Source organism: Oncorhynchus keta, chromosome 25, assembly GCF_023373465.1.
Source record: "Oncorhynchus keta strain PuntledgeMale-10-30-2019 chromosome 25, Oket_V2, whole genome shotgun sequence".
In the NCBI taxonomy this organism is placed as follows: Eukaryota; Metazoa; Chordata; class Actinopteri; order Salmoniformes; family Salmonidae; genus Oncorhynchus; species Oncorhynchus keta.
In genome coordinates this window covers 47901880-47927605 of record NC_068445.1, presented here as the reverse complement: position 1 = coordinate 47927605, position 25726 = coordinate 47901880, and the positions used below count along the sequence as shown (strand labels likewise).

General features: G+C 43.9%; 1 pseudogene; it reads right to left on the bottom strand.

Annotated features, from left to right (window-relative positions):
* Positions 1–25514, bottom strand: part of LOC127911918 (E3 SUMO-protein ligase PIAS2-like) — a 49207-nt pseudogene extending 23693 nt beyond the window's left edge.
* Between the last annotated feature and the right edge of the window lie 212 nt (positions 25515–25726).

The following is a 25726-nucleotide window of genomic DNA, read 5'->3' as shown; positions in this document are numbered from 1 at the left end:
ACAGGGTGACTTACTCTACATGTCTATAGGGATGGTGACAGGGTGACTTAATCTACATGTCTATAGGGATGGTGACAGGGTGACTTAATCTACATGTCTATAGGGATGGTGACAGGGTGACTTACTCTACATGTCTATAGGGATGGTGACAGGGTGACTTACTCTACATGTCTATAGGGATGGTGACAGGGTGACTTACTCTACATGTCTATAGGGATGGTGACTTAATCTACATGTCTGTAGGGATGGTGACAGGGTGACTTAATCTACATGTCTATAGGGATGGTGACAGGGTGACTTAATCTACATGTCTATAGGGATGGTGACTTAATCTACATGTCTGTAGGGATGGTGACAGGGTGACTTAATCTATATGTCTGTAGGGATGGTGACAGGGTGACTTACTCTGCATGTCTGTAGGGATGGTGACTTAATCTACATGTCTGTAGGGATGGTGACAGGGTGACTTAATCTACATGTCTATAAGGATGGTGACAGGGTGACTTAATCTACATGTCTGTAGGGATGGTGACAGGGTGACTTAATCTACATGTCTGTAGGGATGGTGACTTACTCTACATGTCTGTAGGGATGGTGACAGGGTGACTTAATCTACATGTCTGTAGGGATGGTGACAGGGTGACTTAATCTACATGTCTATAGGGATGGTGACAGGGTGACTTAATCTACATGTCTGTAGGGATGGTGACAGGGTGACTTAATCTACATGTCTGTAGGGATGGTGACAGGGTGACTTAATCTACATGTCTGTAGGGATGGTGACTTACTCTACATGTCTGTAGGGATGGTGACAGGGTGACTTAATCTACATGTCTGTAGGGATGGTGACAGGGTGACTTACTCTACATGTCTGTAGGGATGGTGACAGGGTGACTTACTCTACATGTCTGTAGGGATGGTGACAGGGTGACTTAATCTACATGTCTGTAGGGATGGTGACAGGGTGACTTAATCTACATGTCTGTAGGGATGGTGACAGGGTGACTTAATCTACATGTCTGTAGGGATGGTGACAGGGTGACTTACTCTACATGTCTGTAGGGATGGTGACAGGGTGACTTAATCTACATGTCTGTAGGGATGGTGACAGGGTGACTTAATCTACATGTCTGTAGGGATGGTGACTTAATCTACATGTCTGTAGGGATGGTGACAGGGTGACTTAATCTACATGTCTATAGGGATGGTGACAGGGTGACTTAATCTACATGTCTGTAGGGATGGTGACTTAATCTACATGTCTGTAGGGATGGTGACTTAATCTACATGTCTGTAGGGATGGTGACTTAATCTACATGTCTGTAGGGATGGTGACTTAATCTACATGTCTATAGGGATGGTGACAGGGTGACTTACTCTACATGTCTATAGGGATGGTGACAGGGTGACTTAATCTACATGTCTATAGGGATGGTGACAGGGTGACTTAATCTACATGTCTATAGGGATGGTGACAGGGTGACTTAATCTACATGTCTATAGGGATGGTGACAGGGTGACTTACTCTACATGTCTATAGGGATGGTGACATGACTTACTCTACATGTCTATAGGGATGGTGACAGGGTGACTTACTCTACATGTCTATAGGGATGGTGACAGGGTGACTTACTTAATCTACATGTCTATAGGGATGGTGACTTAATCTACATGTCTGTAGGGATGGTGACAGGGTGACTTAATCTACATGTCTATAGGGATGGTGACAGGGTGACTTAATCTACATGTCTATAGGGATGGTGTTAATCTACATGTCTGTAGGGATGGTGACAGGTGACTTAATCTATATGTCTGTAGGGATGGTGACAGGGTGATGTCTGTAGGGATGGTGACTTAATCTACATGTCTGTAGGGATGGTGACAGGGTGACTTAATCTACATGTCTGTAGGGATGGTGACAGGGTGACTTAATCTACATGTCTGTAGGGATGGTGACAGGGTGACTTAATCTACATGTCTGTAGGGATGGTGGGTGACTTAATCTACATGTCTGTAGGGATGGTGACAGGGTGACTTAATCTACATGTCTGTAGGGATGGTGACAGGGTGACTTAATCTACATGTCTGTAGGGATGGTGACTGACTTAATCTACATGTCTGTAGGGATGGTGACAGGGTGACTTAATCTACATGTCTGTAGGGATGGTGACAGGGTGACTTAATCTACATGTCTGTAGGGATGGTGACAGGGTGACTTATCTACATGTCTGTAGGGATGGTGACAGGGTGACTTAATCTACATGTCTATAGGGATGGTGACAGGGTGACTTAATCTACATGTCTGTAGGGATGGTGACAGGGTGACTTAATCTACATGTCTATAGGGATGGTGGTGACTTAATCTACATGTCTGTAGGGAGGGTGACTTAATCTACATGTCTGTAGGGATGGTGACAGGGTGACTTAATCTACATGTCTATAGGGATGGTGACAGGGTGACTTAATCTACATGTCTATAGGGATGGTGACAGGGTGACTTAATCTACATGTCTGTAGGGATGGTGACTTAATCTACATGTCTGTAGGGATGGTGACAGGGTGACTTACTCTACATGTCTATAGGGATGGTGACAGGGTGACTTATCTACATGTCTGTAGGGATGGTGACAGGGTGACTTAATCTACATGTCTATAGGGATGGTGACAGGGTGACTTAATCTACATGTCTGTAGGGATGGTGACAGGGTGACTTAATCTACATGTCTATAGGGATGGTGACAGGGTGACTTAATCTACATGTCTGTAGGGATGGTGACAGGGTGACTTAATCTACATGTCTGTAGGGATGGTGACAGGGTGACTTAATCTACATGTCTGTAGGGATGGTGACAGGGTGACTTAATCTACATGTCTATAGGGATGGTGACAGGGTGACTTAATCTACATGTCTGTAGGGATGGTGACAGGGTGACTTAATCTACATGTCTGTAGGGATGGTGACAGGGTGACTTAATCTACATGTCTGTAGGGATGGTGACAGGGTGACTTAATCTACATGTCTGTGGATGGTGACAGGGTGACTTAATCTACATGTCTGTAGGGATGGTGACATGTCTGTAGGGATGGTGGTGACTTAATCTACATGTCTATAGGGATGGTGACAGGGTGACTTAATCTACATGTCTGTAGGGATGGTGACAGGGTGACTTAATCTACATGTCTGTAGGGATGGTGACAGGGTGACTTAATCTACATGTCTATAGGGATGACAGGGTGACTTATCTACATGTCTATAGGGATGGTGACAGGGATGGTGACAGGGTGACTTAATCTACATGTCTATAGGGATGGTGACAGGGTGACTTAATCTACATGTCTATAGGGATGGTGACAGGGTGACTTAATCTACATGTCTATAGGGATGGTGACAGGGTGACTTACTCTACATACATGTCTGACTTACTCTACATGTCTATAGGGATGGTGACAGGGTGACTTAATCTACATGTCTATAGGGATGGTGACAGGGTGACTTAATCTACATGTCTATAGGGATGGTGACAGGGTGACTTATCTACATGTCTATAGGGATGGTGACAGGGTGACTTCTACATGTCTATAGGGATGGTGATGACTTACTCTACATGACAGGGATGGTGACTTAATCTACATGTCTGTAGGGATGGTGACAGGGTGACTTAATCTACATGTCTATAGGGATGGTGACAGGGTGACTTAATCTACATGTCTGTAGGGAGGGATGGTGACTTAATCTACATGTCTGTAGGGATGGTGACAGGGTGACTTAATCTACATGTCTGTAGGGATGGTGACAGGGTGACTTAATCTACATGTCTGTAGGGATGGTGACAGGGTGACTTAATCTACATGTCTGTAGGGATGGTGACAGGGTGACTTAATCTACATGTCTATAGGGATGGTGACAGGGTGACTTAATCTACATGTCTGTAGGGATGGTGACAGGGTGACTTAGGGATGGTCTACATGTCTGTAGGGATGGTGACAGGGTGACTTAATCTACATGTCTGTAGGGATGGTGACAGGGTGACTTAATCTACATGTCTGTATGGGATGGTGACAGGGTGACTTAATCTACATGTCTGTAGGGATGGTGACAGGGTGACTTAATCTACATGTCTGTAGGGATGGTGACAGGGTGACTTACTCTACATGTCTGTAGGGATGGTGACAGGGTGACTTACTCTACATGTCTATAGGGATGGTGACAGGGTGACTTCTACATGTCTATAGGGATGGTGACAGGATGACAGGGTGACTTAATCTACATGTCTATAGGGATGGTGACAGGGTGACTTAATCTACATGTCTATAGGGATGGTGACAGGGTGACTTAATCTACATGTCTATAGGGATGGTGACAGGGTGACTTAATCTACATGTCTATAGGGATGGTGACAGGGTGACTTAATCTACATGTCTGTAGGGATGGTGACAGGGTGTACTGTCTATAGGGATGGTGACAGGGTGACTTAATCTACATGTCTGTAGGGATGGTGACAGGGTGACTTAATCTACATGTCTATAGGGATGGTGACAGGGTGACTTAATCTACATGTCTGTAGGGATGGTGACAGGGTGACTTAATCTACATGTCTATAGGGATGGTGACAGGGTGACTTAATCTACATGTCTGTGACAGGTGACTTAATCTACATGTCTATAGGGATGGTGACTTAATCTACATGTCTATAGGGGGTGACAGGGTGACTTAATCTACATGTCTGTAGGGAGGGTGACTTAATCTACATGTCTATAGGGATGGTGACAGGGTGACTTAATCTACATGTCTATAAGGATGGTGACAGAGTGAATTAATCTACATGTCTATAGGGATGGTGACTTAATCTACATGTCTGTAGGGATGGTGACTTAATCTACATGTCTGTAGGGATGGTGACAGGGTGACTTACTCTGCATGTCTGTAGGGATGGTGGACAGGGTGGAGTGGTGGAAGGGGACTGTATAGTCTGCTAGTGAAGACATCAGGTATGGCGTGTCCAGGGCAGTGGATGGTTGATACGCCAACACCCTGAGGGTTAGAGAAACACAGAGTAGATTCAGCGACACAACAAAAAGTAAACATTGTGAACGGGCCAACAACAGAGGGTTTAATATGTATAGGAGTTGTTGTCGTCGTCACATTGCAGCTGAGTTTGGGAGAAGCCACGTGCACGGATGTTCACAAGTTCAGCCTCTTGACGTGGCGATGTTATTTACACTGATGCTTGTGGTCATATCGCGGAGTCTTATTTTAAAAACCAGTCAAGTGAAGATGACCCCCTTGCCTGTCTTTGACATACAGAAGAAACAGAGTAGTTCCACACCTCATAAAGCACAAGAAAGATGCTGAAAAACATTTATATTTAGAAAGATAAGATTAGCTTTCTTGAAATATTATTTTGATGGAATGTAATTTGATCTCTTGAGAAATTAAGCTAATTGATTGACACCCAAATGTGCTATTTTTTTTTTTTTTTATCATTTTTTTAAGATTCAATTTGATCTTCAATAAATATAGTACCGAAACATCTTTGCGTGTTTTTTTTTTTAAAGTAGCACTGTCAAAGCTGTACAAAACAGTCTGCAAACACCGGCCACGAAGGATGTGTTTACAATACCGCGTTGGTAATAAAGCACAATTTGTTCCATAGAAATCCTGGTTGAGAAACGACTGAACAAATGGAACAATGAAACAGCACAGCAAGTAAGTAAGTGAAAGAAATCAGATGTTTTACTGGTAATGGGGAACAAAATAACTTTTTGGGCCAGTGTGTGTGTGTGTGTGTGTGTGTGACACCTTCATTTAACCAGGCAAGTCAGTTAAGAACAAATTCTTAGTTACAATGACGTCCCGGACGACGCTAGGCCAACCTATGGGATTCCCAATCACGGCCAGATGTGATACAGCCTGGATTCGAACCATGGACTGTAGTGACGCCTCTTGCACTGAGATGCAGTGCCTTAGACTGCTAAGTCCATGTATGTGGGTTAACTATTTCACTTCTTTGGGACTGGGGGGCAGTATTGAGTAGCTTGGATAAAAAGGTGCCCAGAGTAAACTGCCTGCTACTCAGGCCCAAAAGCTAGAATATGCATATAATTAGTAGATTTGGATAGAAAACACTGAAGTTTCTAAAACTGTTTGAATGATGTCTGTGAGTATAACAGAACTCATATGGCAGACAAAAACCTGAGAAAAAAATCCAACCAGGAAGTGGGAAATCTGAGGTTTGTAGTTTTTCAAGTCATTGCCTATCGAATATACAGTGTCTGTGGGGTCATATTGCATAGTGCCATGAGCTGATCACACGAGCTCCCGTGAGAGGTAGCTGCGTTCCGACAAAGGTATTCTCCAGTTGGAACATTATTGAAGATTTATGATTTTTAAAAAAAACATCCTAAAGATTGATTCTATACATCGTTTGACATGTTTCTATAAACTGTAATAGAACTTTTTGGACATTTCTTCTGAACAACCTCATTATGCATTTGGATTACTGGGCTAAACATGCGAACAAAAAGGAGGTATTTGGAAATAAATGATGGACTTTATCGAACAAATCAAACATTTACTGTGGAACTGGGATTGCTGGGAGTGCATTCTGATGAAGATCATCAAAGGTAAATTAATATTTATAACACTATTTCTGACTTTTCTGACACCTCTCCTTCTTTGGAAAATGGCTGGATGTTTTTCTGTGACTAGCGCTGACCTAACATAATCGCAAGGCGTGCTTTCGTCGTAAAGCCATTTTGAAATCTGACACAGCGGTTGCATTAAGAAGTTTATCTATATTCCCATGTATAACGCTTGGATCTCTTATCAATGTTTATTATGAGTATTTCTGTAATTTGATGTGGCTCTGCACTTTCACCGGATGTTTGTTTGAGACAATGCATTTCTGAACATAACACACCAATTTCAAATGAGGTTTTTGGACATTAAGATTAACTTTATCGAACAAAACACATTTATTGTGTAACATGAAGTCCTGTGAGTGCCATATGATAAAGATCATCAAAGGTTAGTGATTAATTTAATCGCTATTTCTGTCTTTTGTGAGCCCTCTCCTTGGCTGGAAAATGGCTGTATGGTTTTCTGTGACTTGGCTCTGACCTAACAATCGTTTGGTGTGCTTTCGCAGTAAAGCATATTTGAAATCGGACACTGTGGCTGGATTTACAACAAGTTTATCTTTAAAATGGTGTAAAATACTTGTATGTTTGAGGAATTTTAATTATGGTATTTTTGTTGTTTTGAATTTGGCGCCCTGCAATTTCACTGGCTGTTGGCGAGGTGCTAGCATCCCACATATCCCAGAGAGATTAACTGTACTAGAATGCTTAAAAGACCGCTCAAATTTGAAATATCGGTATCGTTCCCCCGGTGTGTGTACATTAAATGGATTTGTCTGCTTTCTAAATGTAGCTAAAGGTCCTGGCTTGTATGAGTGGAAGCCAGGAGATGCTAAAAGGGCTTGTTCATTAACGGTCAATTACCGGGAGACCGGCAGTCCTTCTGTAGCACAGTTGGTAGAGCATGGCGCTTGTAACGCCAGGGTAGTGGGTTCGATTCCCGGGACCACCCATACGTAGAATGTATGCACACATGACTGTAAGTCGCTTTGGATAAAAGCGTCTGCTAAATGGCATATATTATTATTATTATATTATTACATGACAGTTACCGGCTGACAGAATGTCATGACCACTACAGCCCGAGTAGCGACGATTTCAGTTATTATTATTATTATTTTTTAAAAACTTTATTTAGTAAATATTTTCTTAATTCTATTTCTTGAACTGCATTGTTGGTTATGGACTTTAAGTAAGCATTACACTGTGAGGTCTACCTACGCCTGTTGTATTCAGCATTTCACTGTAAGGTCTACTACACCTGTTGTATTCAGCATTTCACTGTAAGGTCTACTACACCTGTTGTATTCAGCATTTCACTATAAGGTCTACTACACCTGTTGTATTCAGCATTTCACTGTGAGGTCTACTACACCTGTTGTATTCATCATTTCACTGTGAGGTCTACTACACCTGTTGTATTCAGCATTTCACTGTAAGGTCTACTACACCTGTTGTATTCAGCATTTCACTGTGAGGTCTACTACACCTGTTGTATTCAGCATTTCACTGTAAGGTCTACTACACCTGTTGTATTCAGCATTTCACTGTAAGGTCTACTACACCTGTTGTATTCAGCATTTCACTGTGAGGTCTACTACACCTGTTGTATTCAGCATTTCACTGAAAGGTCTACTACACCTGTTGTATTCAGCATTTCACTGTGAGGTCTACTACACCTGTTGTATTCAGCATTTCACTGTGAGGTCTACTACACCTGTTGTATTCAGCATTTCACTGTAAGGTCTACCTACGCCTGTTGTATTCAGCATTTCACTGTAAGGTCTACTACACCTGTTGTATTCAGCATTTCACTGTGAGGTCTACTACACCTGTTGTATTCAGCATTTCACTGTAAGGTCTACCTACACCTTTGTATTCAGCATTTCACTGTGAGGTCTACTACACCTGTTGTATTCAGCATTTCACTATAAGGTCTACTACACCTGTTGTATTCAGCATTTCACTGTGAGGTCTACTACACCTGTTGTATTCAGCATTTCACTATAAGGTCTACTACACCTGTTGTATTCAGCATTTCACTATAAGGTCTACTACACCTGTTGTATTCAGCATTTCACTGTGAGGTCTACTACACCTGTTGTATTCAGCATTTCACTATAAGGTCTACTACACCTGTTGTATTCAGCATTTCACTGTGAGGTCTACTACACCTGTTGTATTCAGCATTTCACTATAAGGTCTACTACGCCTGTTGTATTCAGCATTTCACTGTGAGGTCTACTACACCTGTTGTATTCAGCATTTCACTGTAAGGTCTACTACACCTGTTGTATTCAGCATTTCACTGTGAGGTCTACCTACACCTGTTGTATTCAGCATTTCACTGTGAGGTCTACTACACCTGTTGTATTCAGCATTTCACTGTGAGGTCTACTACACCTGCATTTTGTATTCAGCATTTCACTGTGAGGTCTACTACACCTGTTGTATTCAGCATTTCACTGTGAGGTCTACTACACCTGTTGTATTCAGCATTTCACTATAAGGTCTACTACACCTGTTGTATTCAGCATTTCACTATAAGGTCTACTACACCTGTTGTATTCAGCATTTCACTATAAGGTCTACTACACCTGTTGTATTCAGCATTTCACTAGGTCTACACCTGTTGTATTCAGCATTTCACTAAGGTCTACTCAGGTCTACTACACCTGTTGTATTCAGCATTTCACTGTGACACCTGTTGTATTCAGCATTTCTAGGTCTACACCTGTTGTATTCAGCATTTCACTGTAAGGTCTACTACACCTGTTGTATTCAGCATTTCACTGTAAGGTCTACCTACACCTGTTGTATTCAGCATTTCACTATAAGGTCTACTACACCTGTTGTATTCAGCATTTCACTATAAGGTCTACTACACCTGTTGTATTCAGCATTTCACTATAAGGTCTACTACACCTGTTGTATTCAGCATTTCACTATAAGGTCTACTACACCTGTTGTATTCAGCATTTCACTGTAAGGTCTACTACACCTGTTGTATTCAGCATTTCACTATAAGGTCTACTACACCTGTTGTATTCAGCATTTCACTGTAAGGTCTACTACACCTGTTGTATTCAGCATTTCACTATAAGGTCTACTACACCTGTTGTATTCAGCATTTCACTGTAAGGTCTACACCTGTTGTATTCAGCATTTCACTGTGAGGTCTACTACACCTGTTGTATTCAGCATTTCACTGTAAGGTCTACTACACCTGTTGTATTCAGCATTTCACTGTAAGGTCTACTACACCTGTTGTATTCAGCATTTCACTGTAAGGTCTACTACACCTGTTGTATTCAGCATTTCACTATAAGGTCGACCTACACCTGTTGTATTCAGCATTGCACTGTAAGGTCTACCTACGCCTGTTGTATTCAGCATTTCACTGTAAGGTCGACCTACGCCTGTTGTATTCAGCATTTCACTATAAGGTCTATTACGCCTGTTGTATTCAGCATTTCACTATAAGGTCTACTACGCCTGTTGTATTCAGCATTTCACTGTGAGGTCTACTACGCCTGTTGTATTCAGCATTTCACTATAAGGTCTACTACGCCTGTTGTATTACACCAGCATTTCACTATAAGGTCTACTACGCCTGTTGTATTCAGCATTTCACTGTAAGGTCGACCTACGCCTGTTGTATTCAGCATTTCACTATAAGGTCTACTACGCCTGTTGTATTCAGCATTTCACTGTGAGGTCTACTACGCCTGTTGTATTCAGCATTTCACTATAAGGTCTACTACGCCTGTTGTATTCAGCATTTCACTATAAGGTCTACTATGCCTGTTGTATTCAGCATTTCACTGTAAGGTTGTATTCAGAGGTCCTACGCCTGTTGTATTCAGCATTTCACTATAAGGTCTACATTTACGCCTGTTGTATTCAGCATTTCACTATAAGGTCTACTACACCTGTTGTATTCAGCATTTCACTATAAGGTCTACTACGCCTGTTGTATGTATTCGGCGCATGTGCCAAATCAAATTCGACTTGAACTCACCCCCTTGGCGTGAACCTCCTCTGTCTTGGACATGTAGAGGCATCTCTTCTTCAGTGGCGGATCAGGCTCCCTCTTCCTCCTCCTCCTCCTCTGATGAGCTCTCCAGGGTCAGGTCGATCACGTCTGCCTTCTTATTGGTTGAGCTGAGCTCGCTGTGGGAGGGGACCACGGCACATGGACGCGCTGGAGGAGGAGAGATGAGTATGAAGTGACCGATCAGTCAGTAGGTATACTATAGATACAGTATAGCAGATACGGATGATGTCTACAGGAGGACTTACGTTCTATTTTGGGGATACAGGTTGAGGACACACTGAGGGCCTCTTTCCTTGGTCTGATGGGGCACCAGGTCCCATCCTCCTGGAACTTGATCTCATCCACATCGGAACAGTCGTTCAGAATCTCCATGAACAACCTGACAGACAGAGGGACAGATTATTATCATGATCATTTTTGTCATCATAATGATTGTCATTATAATCTTATCATCATCAATATTATTGTATTATTGTCATTATCATCATCGTCGTCATTATTATCATGATAGTCATCATTATTATCATCACTAATCATTGGGGGCGGCAGGGTAGCCTAGTGGTTAGAGCGTTGGACTAGTAACCGGAAGGTTGCGAGTTCAAACCCCCGAGCTGACAAGGTCGTTCTGCCCCTGAACAGGCAGTTAACCCACTGTTCCTAGGTCGTCATTGTAAAATATGAATGTGTTCTTAACTGACTTGCCGGGTTAAATAAAGGTAGTGAAAAAAAGCAGTGAAACCCGAATGCATTTTCTGCCATCGATTATGATTTCACTTCTGCTGGGAAAAAAAGAGCAAATTTCCACCTTGCATTATGGTTAAAAAAACATCCAATACCATGCACTATTGGCAACATGGTGGAGCATTAACAAGCGATTAACAATGCAAACTTGGAAAGGTCACGCGGCCCCTCACCCCGTGTGCCTACAGTCCTGAAATTCAGTACGTAGGTCCTCTCCTGACAAGGAACACATTTGGCCCTCCCATAAAGGACCCACTTTAAAGTCCACTTTTAAAACGTGGACTTTATTCAGTTAAAGACACTTTTAAAACGTTACTCCCTCTGGCACAAAATGACCCATCTGTACAAAACGAGATATGTGGCATTTATGGACCAACCTTCTCACAAATAATGTTTTTGCAGGATAGCATCTCAAACAACATGGCCGCTACTGACCTTTCGTGTGGGCGTGGTCTTGCACATAAATGGCACATAAATGCATACAACTCCGACACGGATATTTTGTATTTTAACAAAACTTTAGTACATATGTTCAAAAAATTGTCAAGACTCAACACATTCAAGCAGATTCATATTAACCACACGGTGGCGCTATAACGGGCACTTGGCTATAACTCTTGATCTGTTTGACTCAAAGTGACGAGTTCGAGATAACCTGTATAAAAGTATATTTCAGTTTGTCCACATGGTGGCACTGTTGGACAGGAAAAAATAATTCATGCAAGTTCATTGGCTCATGGCGACAATATTGTTTAAGCAAGAGTCTTGAAAAATGTGGTGACCATCGGTCCAGCAGTTCTGTTGAAGAATACATTGTAAACAACATTGAAAATGGTCCAAAAACATGATGTATATATATAAAAATAACATGCAACAAAGATTTTTTACTGAGTTACAGTTAATATGAGGAACTCAAGTCAATTTAAATCAATTCATTAGGCCCTAATCTATGGATTTCACATGACTGGGAATATAGATATGCATCAGTTGGTCACAGAAAGGGCGTGGATCAGAAAACCAGTCCGGTCAGGTCAGTCAGGTCAAGATCCTGGTGAGGACAACAAGCACGCAGATGAGCTTCCCTGAGACCGTTTCTGACAGTTTGTGCAGAAATTCTTCAGTTGTGCAAACCCACAGTTTCATCAGCAGTCTGGGTGGCTGGTCTCAGACGATCCAGCAGAAGCCGGATTTAGAGGTCCTGGGCTGGCGTGGTTACATGTGGTTTGCATAATTAAATTACAGTAACAAATTCGCAGTTTGCCTTCCAAATATAAGTATGTCATTGACTTTTATTTTGAAGGTTAACTGCAAAGTCCACTATTGTGGCTAATCCTTATTGTGGCTTGCTTCACATAGACGACCACCATTAAAACAAGTTAGAACTGTCTTATAAATTAGGTTATTTTAGATGATGACACCTAGCTATATAGTTAGCTAGCTAACTAACTACAGCTACTGAAACAGATAGTTGCTTTTGTTTGTATCCATGAGCTTTTATGACCAGCACTGAAACAGATAGTTGGTGTTTGACAACTTTTCCAGCATCATAGCATACAGCATCATAGCATACGTGTCAATGAATCGTTGTGACATAGGAAATGTAATGTAATGAAATACGAGTAATCAATGTGTAATAAGTACGTAAAAAAATGTATGAGCGCGTTAAATTACTTTGTGACTTGCAGTCATATTCAGGTCCCTGATTGGTCAACAAGCTTAATTGACACGTCAAATCGTGTTAAATGGTATATTTTTTGACATGCTAAGACTCAAACAACGTTCCATAGAAATGCTGGTTGAGAAACGACTGAACAACGAAACAGCACAGCAAGTAAGTGAAAGAAATCAGATTTGATGATGTTTTACTGGTAAATGGGTGGTCCTTCTGTGGCTCAGTTGGTAGAGCATGGCGCTTGTAACGCCAGGGTTGTGGGTTCGATTCCCGGGACCACCCATACGTAGAATGTATGCACACATGACTGTAAGTCGCTTTGGATAAAAGCGTCAGCTAAATGGCATATATTATTATTATTATTATATATTAAATGGGGAAATAGGTAAATGACAATCTTTATATAACTAGGCAAGTCAGTTAAGAACAAATTCTTACTTACAGTAACGGCCTACCCCGGCCAAACCCGGACGATGCTGGGCCAATTGTGCGCCGCACTGTGGGCCTCCCAATCACGGCCGGATGTGATACAGCCTGGAATCGAACCAGGGACTGTAGCAACGCCTCTTGAGATCCATGTGCGTGTGTTAACTATTTAACTGAACTAGAAAGCGTAAAAGGACGCTAAAATGTTTAACATCGGATATCGGTGCATCACTACTTTACATGTTGCGTTTCTATTTTTGTTCTGTGTTTTATAGAACGGTACCAACCCCTCGATGATGAGGCTCTCGTAGGGGGCCTTCTTGTCACAGACAGGACAGACCCAGGTATTATTATAGAGAGGGGTACCAACCCCTCGATGATGAGGCTCTCGTAGGGGGTCTTCTTGTCACAGACAGGACAGACCCAGGTATTATTATAGAGAGGGGTACCAACCCCTCGATGATGAGGTTCTCGTAGGGGGTCTTCTTGTCACAGACAGGACAGACCCAGGTATTATTATAGAGAGGGGTACCAACCCATCGATGATGAGGTTTCTCGTAGGGGGTCTTCTTGTCACAGACAGGACAGACCCAGGTATTATTATAGAGAGGGGTACCAACCCATCGATGATGAGGCTCTCGTAGGGGGCCTTCTTGTCACAGACAGGACAGACCCAGGTATTATTATAGAGAGGGGTACCAACCCATCGATGATGAGGCTCTCGTAGGGGGCATTCTTGTCACAGACAGGACAGACCCAGGTATTATTATAGAGAGGGGTACCAACCCATCGATGATGAGGCTCTCGTAGGGGGTCTTCTTGTCACAGACAGGACAGACCCAGGTATTATTATAGAGAGGAGTACCAACCCATCGATGATGAGGCTCTCGTAGGGGCATTCTTGTCACAGACAGGACAGACCCAGGTATTATTATAGAGAGGGGTACCAACCCATCGATGATGAGGCTCTCGTAGGGGGTCTTCTTGTCACAGACAGGACAGACCCAGGTATTATTATAGAGAGGGGTACCAACCCATCGATGATGAGGCTCTCGTAGGGGGTCTTCTTGTCACAGACAGGACAGACCCAGGTATTATTATAGAGAGGGGTACCAACCCATCGATGATGAGGCTCTCGTAGGGGGTCTTCTTGTCACAGACAGGACAGACCCAGGTATTATTATAGAGAGGGGTACCAACCCATCGATGATGAGGCTCTCGTAGGGGTCTTCTTGTCACAGACAGGACAGACCCAGGTATTATTATAGAGAGGGGTACCAACCCTCGATGATGAGGCTCTCGTAGGGGGTCTTCTTGTCACAGACAGGACAGACCCAGGTATTATTATAGAGAGGGGTACCAACCCCTCGATGATGAGGCTCTCGTAGGGGGTCTTCTTGTCACAGACAGGACAGACCCAGGTATTATTATAGAGAGGGGTACCAACCCATCGATGATGAGGCTCTCGTAGGGGGCCTTCTTGTCACAGACAGGACAGACCCAGGTATTATTATAGAGAGGGGTACCAACCCCTCGATGATGAGGCTCTCGTAGGGGGTCTTCTTGTCACAGACAGGACAGACCCAGGTATTATTATAGAGAGGGGTACCAACCCATCGATGATGAGGCTCTCGTAGGGGGTCTTCTTGTCACAGACAGGACAGACCCAGGTATTATTATAGAGAGGGGTACCAACCCATCGATGATGAGGCTCTCGTAGGGGGCCTTCTTGTCACAGACAGGACAGACCCAGGTATTATTATAGAGAGGGGTACCAACCCATCGATGATGAGGCTCTCGTAGGGGGCCTTCTTGTCACAGACAGGACAGACCCAGGTATTATTATAGAGAGGGGTACCAACCCATCGATGATGAGGCTCTCGTAGGGGGCCTTCTTGTCACAGACAGGACAGACCCAGGTATTATTATAGAGAGGGGTACCAACCCCTCGATGATGAGGCTCTCGTAGGGGGTCTTCTTGTCACAGACAGGACAGACCCAGGTATTATTATAGAGAGGGGTACCAACCCATCGATGATGAGGCTCTCGTAGGGGGTCTTCTTGTCACAGACAGGACAGACCCAGGTATTATTATAGAGAGGGGTACCAACCCATCGATGATGAGGTCTCGTAGGGGTCTTCTTGTCACAGACAGGACAGACCCAGGTATTATTATAGAGAGGGGTACCAACCCCTCGATGATGAAACTCTCGTAGGGGGCCTTCTTGTCACAGACAGGACAGACCCAGGTATTATTATAGAGAGGGGTACCAACCCATCGATGATGAGGCTCTCGTAGGGGGCCTTCTTGTCACAGACAGGACAGACCCAGGTATTATTATAGAGAGGGGTACCAACCCATCGATGATGAGGCTCTCGTAGGGGGCCTTCTTGTCACAGACAGGACAGACCCAGGTGGGTTTCTTCTCATTCATCTGCAGGTAGAGGGCTGCGTCAAAACACTGCAGGTGGGAACAGGTGACAGCTCGACACGGCACAGTCAGACGCATTTTACCAAGCTACAGAGAGAGAGAGAGAGAGAGAGAGAGAGAGAGAGAGAGAGAGAGAGACAGAGAGAGAGACAGAGAGAGAGACAGAGAGAGAGACAGAGAGAGAGACAGAGAGAGAGACAGAGAGAGAGACAGAGAGACAGAGAGAGAGACAGAGAGAGAGAGAGACAGACAGAGAGAGAGACAGAGAGAGAGACAGAGAGAGAGAGACAGAGAGAGAGAGACAGAGAGAGAGAGACAGAGAGAGAGACAGAGAGAGAGAGACAGAGAGAGACAGAGAGAGACAGAGAGAGAGACAGAGAGAGAGACAGAGAGACAGAGAGAGAGAGAGAGAGAGACAGAGAGACAGAGAGAGAGAGAGACAGAGAGACAGAGAGACAGAGAGAGAGAGAGAGAGAGAGAGAGAGAGAGAGAGACAGAGAGACAGAAAAAGAGAGATGAAAAAGAGAGATGAATTGGCCAATTTCACTTTACATATTTGTAACACGTATCTTTGTCTGTCTGTAAAAGTGGTACCAGACTGATTTGTATAAAAGTAGTTTTTTCCCCCAGCATGTTATACTCACGGGGCACATGAGCGACACCCTCAGGCTGGTTGTGGCAATCTCACTATCGGGGTCTGCTGTCAGCTTCTCTTTTACTGCAAGACAGAGAAGATTTGAAGGACATTACAGATTTACCACAAACGTGGGATTCAGTGGGAATCAATTGCAATGAGCCTGTTCTCTAATTTATGTTCATGTGTGAGTTAGTGTGAGTCCATACGAGTGTGACCACACGTGTGTGTGTGTGTGTGTGTGTGTGTGTGTGTGTGTGTGTGTGTGTGTGTGTGTGCTTACTCAGCGCTCTGGAGTGGTCTGGGTTTCTAATGCCCTTCATCCTGAGCCTCTGCAGCAGTAGAGGCGAGGTGACCTGTCTCACCAGGTACACCGACATGGAGTACGTCTGGAACAACAGGCAGAGAAATAGAATGATCTGTCCGCTTCAAACGACACGCGGAGAACGCCAGGAACGACACGCGGAGAACGCCAGGAACGACACGCGGAGAACGCCAGGAACGACACGCCGGAGAACGCCTGGAACGACACGCGGAGAACGCCTGGAACGACACGCCGGAGAACGCCAGGAACGACACGCCGGAGAACGCCAGGAACGACACGCCGGAGAACGCCAGAACGACACGCGAGAAGGACGCCGAGAACGCCAGAACGACACGCCGGAGAACGCCAGGAACGACACGCGGAGAACGCCAGAGAACGACACGACACGGAGAACGCCAGGAACGACACGCGGAGAACGCCAGGAACGACACGCGGAGAACGCCTGGAACGACACGCCGGAGAACGCCAGGAACGACACGCGGAGAACGCCAGGAACGACACGCGGAGAACGCCAGGAACGACACGAGAACGCGGAGAACGCCAGGAACGACACGCCGGAGAACGCCAGAAACGACACGCTGAGAACGCCAGGAACGACACGCCGGAGAACGCCAGGAACGACACGCCGGAGAACGCAGGAACGACACGCCGAGAACGCCAGGAACGACACGCGGAGAACGCCTGGGACACGGAGAACGCCAGGAACGACACGCGGAGAACGCCAGGAACGACACGCCGGAGAACGCCAGGAACGACACGCGGAGAACGCCAGGAACGACACGCCGGAGAACGCCAGGAAGCCGACACGCGGAGAACGCCAGGAACGACACGCGAGAACGCACACGGAGAACGCCAGGAAACGACACGCGGAGAACGCCAGGAACGACACGCCGGAGAACGCCAGGAACGACACGCGGAGAACGCCAGGAAACGACACGCGGAGAACGCCAGGAAACGACACGCGGAGAACGCCAGGAACGACACGCGGAGAACGCCAGGAACGACACATCAGCTTGAAAGGCCTAATGAAATCTATGATGCAAAAAGGATCTTTACAATTGCCACTACTATAAATTAAGTTCACAATAAAATAGTGAAAATACATTGATCAGCATGTTAGTGCTTACAATACCTTTCCAATTTCGGGGCTGCCCACGTTACAGAGATCTGATTGGGTACGGCAGAGGACAATCTGACCAATGAGGTGATATTTAGAGGTCTTCCCGGTCTCTTCTGTTCCACTCCATTTTTAGGGGCGGGGCATAACCCTGAAAAACAACAAACATATGTGTGTTATCAACTTTACCATCACGTGATATTAGAAATAGTCTCACTATGGGCTGATCTACGATCTGTTTTGCCTTTTAGATCATAATGAATGAAGGTCACGTAAACAGCTGGGACCTGATCCTAGACCAGCTGAAAAAACAGTAACGTACCGGCAAGGGGAAGAGCTTCCCATTCACTTTAATACAGAGACTGTTGGGGTAGTTGTCTTCTTGGGGACAACTTGTTTCTGACAGACAAAACCTACAAGAAACAAAATCAGAAAAACTACATTTGAAAAGCAATAAACAAGATGTTTTGAAGGTAAATCTCCTCTGGGGCTCCTCCAGGGGGCGGCAGGGTAGCCTAGTGGTTAGAGTGTAGAGGCGGCAGCGTAGCCTAGTGGTTAGAGTGTAGAGGCGGCAGGGTAGCCTAGTGGTTAGAGTGTAGAGGCGGCAGGGTAGCCTAGTGGTTAGAGTGTAGAGGCGGCAGGGTAGCCTAGTGATTAGAGTGTTGGACTAGTAACCGGAAGTGGTTCAAAGAGTGTAGTTCTGCCCCTGAACAGGCAGTAGCCTAGTGGTTAGGTGTATTGAAAATAAGAATTTGTACTGAACTGGTTGCAAGTTAAATAAAATAGATGCCGAATTGACAAGGTACAGTTGTATCTGTGTAGTCCCTTCTGCCCCTAGGAACTGTTAAGGCAGTTAACCAGAACTGTTGGTCAGGAGTAGATTGAAAATAAGAATTTGTACTGAACTGACTTCTGACTAGTTAAATAAAATGAAGATGCCTGGTGGTATGACTGAACAGTGCTCTTCCTAGTAGAATCCATCAGATTAGGACATGATGGAAAACAAAACACAAGTAATGTCAGTAATGTCAACATTACCAGAGAGACAGGCAGCATGTCAACATTACCAGAGAGACAGGCAGCATGTCAGTCCCTTCTGACAACATTACCTGGTAGGCCGAAGTGCCCATTTAAGAAAGATAGGCAAGAATGTCAAATTACCAGAGAGAACAGCAACTATTACCAGGAGATAGGCAGCATGTCAACATTACCAGAGAGAAGGGAAAATTACCAGAGACAGGCAGCCCATACCCAGAAATGCACACCTCAACATTACCAGAGAGATAGGCGCATGTCAACAGGCGAAGATGAAGTATGTCAACTTACCAGAGAGATAGGCAGCATGTCAACATTACAGATGCAGCATTCAACATTAGTAGAAGAAGGATGTCAACATTACCAGAGAGATGGCATGTCAAATTACCAAAAGGCCGTAATGTCAAATTACCAGAGAGATAGGCAGCATGTCAACATTACCAGAGAGATAGGCAGCATGTCAACATTACCAGAGAGATAGGCAGCAATGTCAACATTACCAGAGAGATAGGCCGTAATGTCAACATTACCAGAGAGATAGGCCGTAATGTCAACATTACCAGAGAGATAGGCAGCATGTCAACATTACCAGAGAGATAGGCAGCATGTCAACATTACCAGAGAGATAGGCAGCAATGTCAACATTACCAGAGAGATAGGCCGTAATGTCAACATTACCAGAGAGATAGGCAGCATGTCAACATTACCAGAGAGATAGGCCGCATGTCAACATTACCAGAGAGATAGGCAGCATGTCAACATTACCAGAGAGATAGGCAGCATGTCAACATTACCAGAGAGATAGGCAGCATGTCAACATTACCAGAGAGATAGGCCGTAATGCCAACATTACCAGAGAGATAGCATGTCAACATTACCAGAGAGATAGGCAGCATGTCAACATTACCAGAGAGATAGGCAGCATGACAACATTACCAGAGAGATAGGCAGCATGACAACATTACCAGAGAGATAGGCAGCATGACAACATTACCAGAGAGATAGGCAGCATGACAACATTACCAGAGAGATAGGCAGCATGTCAACATTACCAGAGAGATAGGCCGTAATGCCAACATTACCAGAGAGATAGGCAGCATGTCAACATTACCAGAGAGATAGGCAGCATGTCAACATTACCAGAGAGATAGGCAGCATGTCAACATTACCAGAGAGATAGGCAGCATGTCAACATTACCAGAGAGATAGGCAGCATGTCAACATTACCAGAGAGATAGGCCGTAATGCCAACATTACCAGAGAGATAGGCCGTAATGCCAACATTACCAGAGAGATAGGCAGAGCTACTATATCATCAGCCATAATTTTCGATCTATGCGAATTTGAGAAATGTCTCAAATTAGTGCCTATAGGCTGGTTTAAGGCTCTGAAGTGGAAAGGACAACCAGACAAATGGACATCAGATTATGACCAGAATTAACAAACATTCAGGCACTTAATCACAAGACTCCTTCATCAGTAATGTCATGTCTGGCCAGAAATATGATGGAACGTCCACCTAGATTACGAGAGAGATAGGCAGAGCTTGTATTATATTGCTTAAGCTTGCCCTATAAACCCATCCAAACCATTCAGAACTAGGAGAACTTGTCTAAAGTTAGTGGCCTATAGGTCGTTGTTTTATTACCCATTTAATTATTTAACCTTTATTTAACTAGGCAAGTCAGTTAACAACAAATTCTTATTTACAATGACTGGTCTACCCGAGCCACACCCGGACAACACTGGGCCAATTGTGTGCCGCCCAATGGGACTCCCAATCACGACCGGATGTGATACAGCCTGGATTCGAACCAGGGACTGTAGTAACGCCTCTTGTACTGAGATGCAGATGCCTTAGACCGCTGCGTCACTCGGGTTTTATTTATTTTTATTTCACCTTTATTTAACCAGGTAGGCAAGTTGAGAACAAGTTCTTCTCATTTACAATTGCGAGCTGGCAATTGCGACCTGGTTTCAGGACAACAAGAATAATTTTGCGACAAGCGAGAACAATGATTCACACACCTAATCAGAGTCAATCAGGACTTCCTTCCTGGTTAAATAAAGGGAAAATAAATAAAACAGTAATCATTCATTTCATCAATGTAAAGCCTGGCCAGTAAGATGGTAGAGGTCCAACGAGATAGATTTACCAGAGAGACACTGACCCAGGCTGGAGGGTTTAACCAGGATGTCCAACACGTCGTAGAACGGCAGAGACTTCATCTGGACGTCTGGGTGGACTGGAGGGACGAGAGGGGCGGGCTGCTGGAGGTTCATCCTCAGCTCCTTATTGGTCTCCTCGTGGAGCAGCAGCGAATCACCAGAGAGGAGCAGCGAATCGGACGCCAGGTCAAAGTCCCGGGAGACACTGGCGCCGTCAGGGACAGGTCACTGAGGTCAGAGGTTACCACGGTAACATCACCGCCTTCCTCTGCCGTGGAGAACGCAGACTTAATTGCAGCCAAGTCGGTAAGACAAGTGTCTATCGTCCTGGGATAGCGGCGTCGATAAAGTTCCTTGATTTTGATCTGGACGGCTGGACTGCAGGAGGAGTTCTTCAGGAGGTGCAAGACCCTCAGAAGGAGCTCATGCTTGGGACCACTCTTGTTACGCCCAGCGAAGCCCAGTAACACTTGTAGCTCTGACACTCTGAAACTTGACACCATGCTCTGGAAAGACAAGGGGAGACGTCAGAACACAGACTACCACAGGCTACCATGTCATTGTTAATGTAATGCATCAATTAAGACATTGATAAAAACATGATTAGGAATGATTAGGCTAAATCATTTTTGCCACTTGAGGAAAATTCAAGTTTTTATGCCATGTTGTTTTCTTTAGTTCAGTTGATTAGCCTCATTTTGAAGTTGTAAAAAGTGTAAAAGTATGTAACTAGGATTCAGCTGTCAGAGAGAATATATCGGCTGTACATTCTGATATCCTAACAAAACAATGACTCGTGTTATCCTTACATGGCACAGCCAGGTTAGCAATATTGGCTTTAAAAGCAAAAACACCAATCATGTCAATGGCGAGGTGAAACTACCCAGAATAGAGCTATTCCAACACAATTATTATTACACATTTGATACCCCCCACATAACAACCCCCAATAACAGGACCCCCCACATAACAACCCTCCAGAACAGAACCCCCCGACTCCCCTTCACATAACAACCCTCCAGAACAGGACCCCCCCTCCCCAGAACAGGACCCCCCTTCACATAACCCCCAGAACAGGACCCCCCCCCATAACAACCCCCAGAACAGGACCCCTTCACATAACACCCCCCCCTTAACATAACAACCCTCCAGAACAGGACCCCCCCTTCACATAACAACCCCCAGAACAGGACCCCCTCTTCACATAACAACCCCCAGAACAGGACACCCCCCACATAACAACCCCCAGAACAGGACCCCCTTCACATAACAATCCCCAGAACAGGACCACCCCCTTCACATAACAACCCCCAGAACAGGACCCCCCCGCTTCACATAAGAACCCCCATAACAGGACCCCCACTCTTCACATAACAACCCCCAGAACAGGACCCCCTCTTCACATAACAGCCCCCCAGAACAGGACCACCCCCCTTCACATAACAACCCCCAGAACAGGACCCCCCTTCACATAACAACCCCCAGAACAGGACCCCCCTCTTCACATAACAACCCCCCTCTTCACATAACAACCCCCTCTTCACATAACAACCCCCCGAACAGGAAAGTAAGAAAAGCCCAACTGACCCTTCATTATACGGTCCATGCTCGATCGCTCCTACGTGTGTATTTCCTTGTTTCTTACAAATCCTTATTATATGTGACCGTTAAGCATCTAAAATGTTGAATGAGAATAAATGCCAGAACCGTTAGATCAGATTAAACATGGGAAGAGCATGGCATTGGCAAGGATGACAAACGATGGACGAAGAGAGGAGTGAGGACGAGCTTGACTTTTGAAAAGGAAAAAATAAATAAACACACAACATTAGCTAGTTGGTTAGGTAGGCAAAGGAAAACGGTGGAACTGCAGAATCATGCTCATGGTTAAGAATTTGTTAAAGCTATACAATAACGCTGTACACAAATAGGTATTGTTATTGGGGACATTCATTGGACAATTTAAATAGCAACAGAAAACTTGTCAAAATACCCAGAATTCCTGCAAATGATGAACGATGGGCATGGTTCCATACGTGAACATAATACCGCCCAATATTCTGTTCCCGTTTTCATACCACAGCAGCATTTAAAACACAGCCTTTCATGAATAAGAAAATGATATATTCTGAATCAGTGGGAGGAGGGAGAAGAAGAAAAGAATTCTGTGTGTATTTTTTTCCCTCCAGAATAGATCATTTTCAGTCATGGCACACGCTTTGTTTATGGGCTGTTAAAGATTGAAAACCAGAAGAAGAAAAACGAATAAACATGTGAACAACAAAGCAGTGGTTTGTTTTCCATCCATCCGATCCAGATCATTTTCAAAGTCATGGCTTTGTTGGAACCGGTTAAAATGTCATCGATATTGTAATCTACACAATCGCCAAAAGTTATTGTTTATCATGAAGATCATAAACAATAACTAGGTAAAGCATCCTCTAAGAAAGGTTACAATATCATCTTTCTGGTTAAAAAAAAAAAAAAAAAAAAAACTATAAATTGCTGAGGTATAGTCACTTCTGAGGACACAAGCTCAAGTACACAGTATAAATATGATTAAAAAAATAGGAACATTTTAAACATTTAATATCATGTATTTCCTATTCAACTCAACTGTATGAATAAGGCTTGAAATGACATATGCTTTCTAATTATAGTTTAATGAAATTATAAAAAGACTAACTTCCTTTATAACTGTAAAATACATATTTGTTGGTGTAGCTTTAGAAAACATTTGCATATTTTGAAAAGGTCTCTCTTGATCAAAATGTCTGGCCCCATCAATGTGAAGGTCTCACAGAGCTCGGCTTCCTGAGCTCGTTAGGGAACTCGCCTTTCCTCTCAAATTAATCGTGTCCATCTATGATGAACAGAAAGTGTTGTTTTTTTGTTTAAAATCCATTTGTTATTTTAGATTAATGGCTATAAATTGATCTCTGAATGTGCTACAATGCTGAACCCACTCTCTCCTGCTGAGCTATAACGCAAGAATTGCAGGCATGTGCTTTGTCGGTGGCTGTGACCTAGGGCTCAGCCAGGAGGTTGACGGACATTCGGTAGAGCGAATGAAATGGTAGGAGGGCCATCCCAGCTTCAAGTGGTGTCAGGTTAAACATCCTAGTCACATATACTACTATCGCTCAATGCAAGCCATTTCAAACAACGGTGTCCACAGATCGATTTATAAGCAAAAACTTTGGTCGGACCCAAGCAGGTCCCGTAAAACAGGGGACTTTACATCTAAGAATATTATTAATTAAAAGATTATTGAAGATTGAAAGTTGGGGGGGGGGGGTTCAACAAAAAAAAGCAGTTAACTTTTCTCTATCCTCCCGATTCAGAATATATAATTGTTTTGATAGATGTTAAATCGTTGAGAAACTTTGCAGAATGTTGGCCCAGTTTCACCTGGTTCCATCTTCTCCCACTACCCAGACTGGACTTCCGGTCGCTACCGTAATTGGTGGTGAGAAAACGTTCTATATAGACGGATGTTTCAGATTTATAACCCCTGTAACTTGTCTGGGTTACCCCTTCTGTTTCTGGTTTAATAGCTATTGACGATAGAAAGCCGAATATCCAATAAAATAAAATAATTTTGCCTCGGTCTCATCTCAAGTCGATGGCAGATGGCTAACTATCATTTGACTGATCTCTTACATTAGAGTTAGTTGTAGTACTGTTTTATAGCGGTCCGGTCTAAATAACCTTATTTAGAAAGTAATTCCTGAAAATATATATATATTTTTATAACAGTTAAGAGCAGTCCAGCTAGCTAGCAACACTGAAAACAACAATAGTCTATCTACCTTGATAGATAGTCATGTTAGCATAGCCTATTTTAATGTAAATAGACTAGCTATCCACTGTTGTCAACTAACATTATTTACCTTCAACAGGTAACGTGCATTTTTTTAGATAAAGTACATTAACGTGAAGCTATATTACAAAACGAGTTCGCATTGCAAAGCCAATGCCTACAGCTGGCTAATTGTTGTTAGCTAGCTAGCGGCATGCTAATGTCGAGAGCAGCACCAGTTTGTTAACTAGGCAAAACAGACATGCACCATTCCACAGTTAGCGAAGTAATTTTTGCCAATATGAAGCGGATGTCTAATTAAATGCCTTATCCGAAAACGTAAATTGCTTAAATAAAAGGATTAGCCGTAGTATAGCTAGCAGTGTTTATGTTGTATTTTTTTTAGCCTACCCGTAGCTCCTCAAATTCCGCCATTTTTCTTGTCAGGATCATTGACCTCCCCGTCACGTGACATGTGTCTGGCTGCGGAATGTGTCTTTGGGGACGTTGATTGTTGCAAGAAACGCCCACAGGAAGGCCCTTTCATGGATGTCAAGTTTAGACTCGTAGAGCAAGAAGAGCCAGTCCAGTCACTACTGCCGCGTTCAAAACATCTGGGCATATCACGACATTTTGTTTAGTTTTTGTTCGTTTTGGACTTCCGCTACTTTATTTTT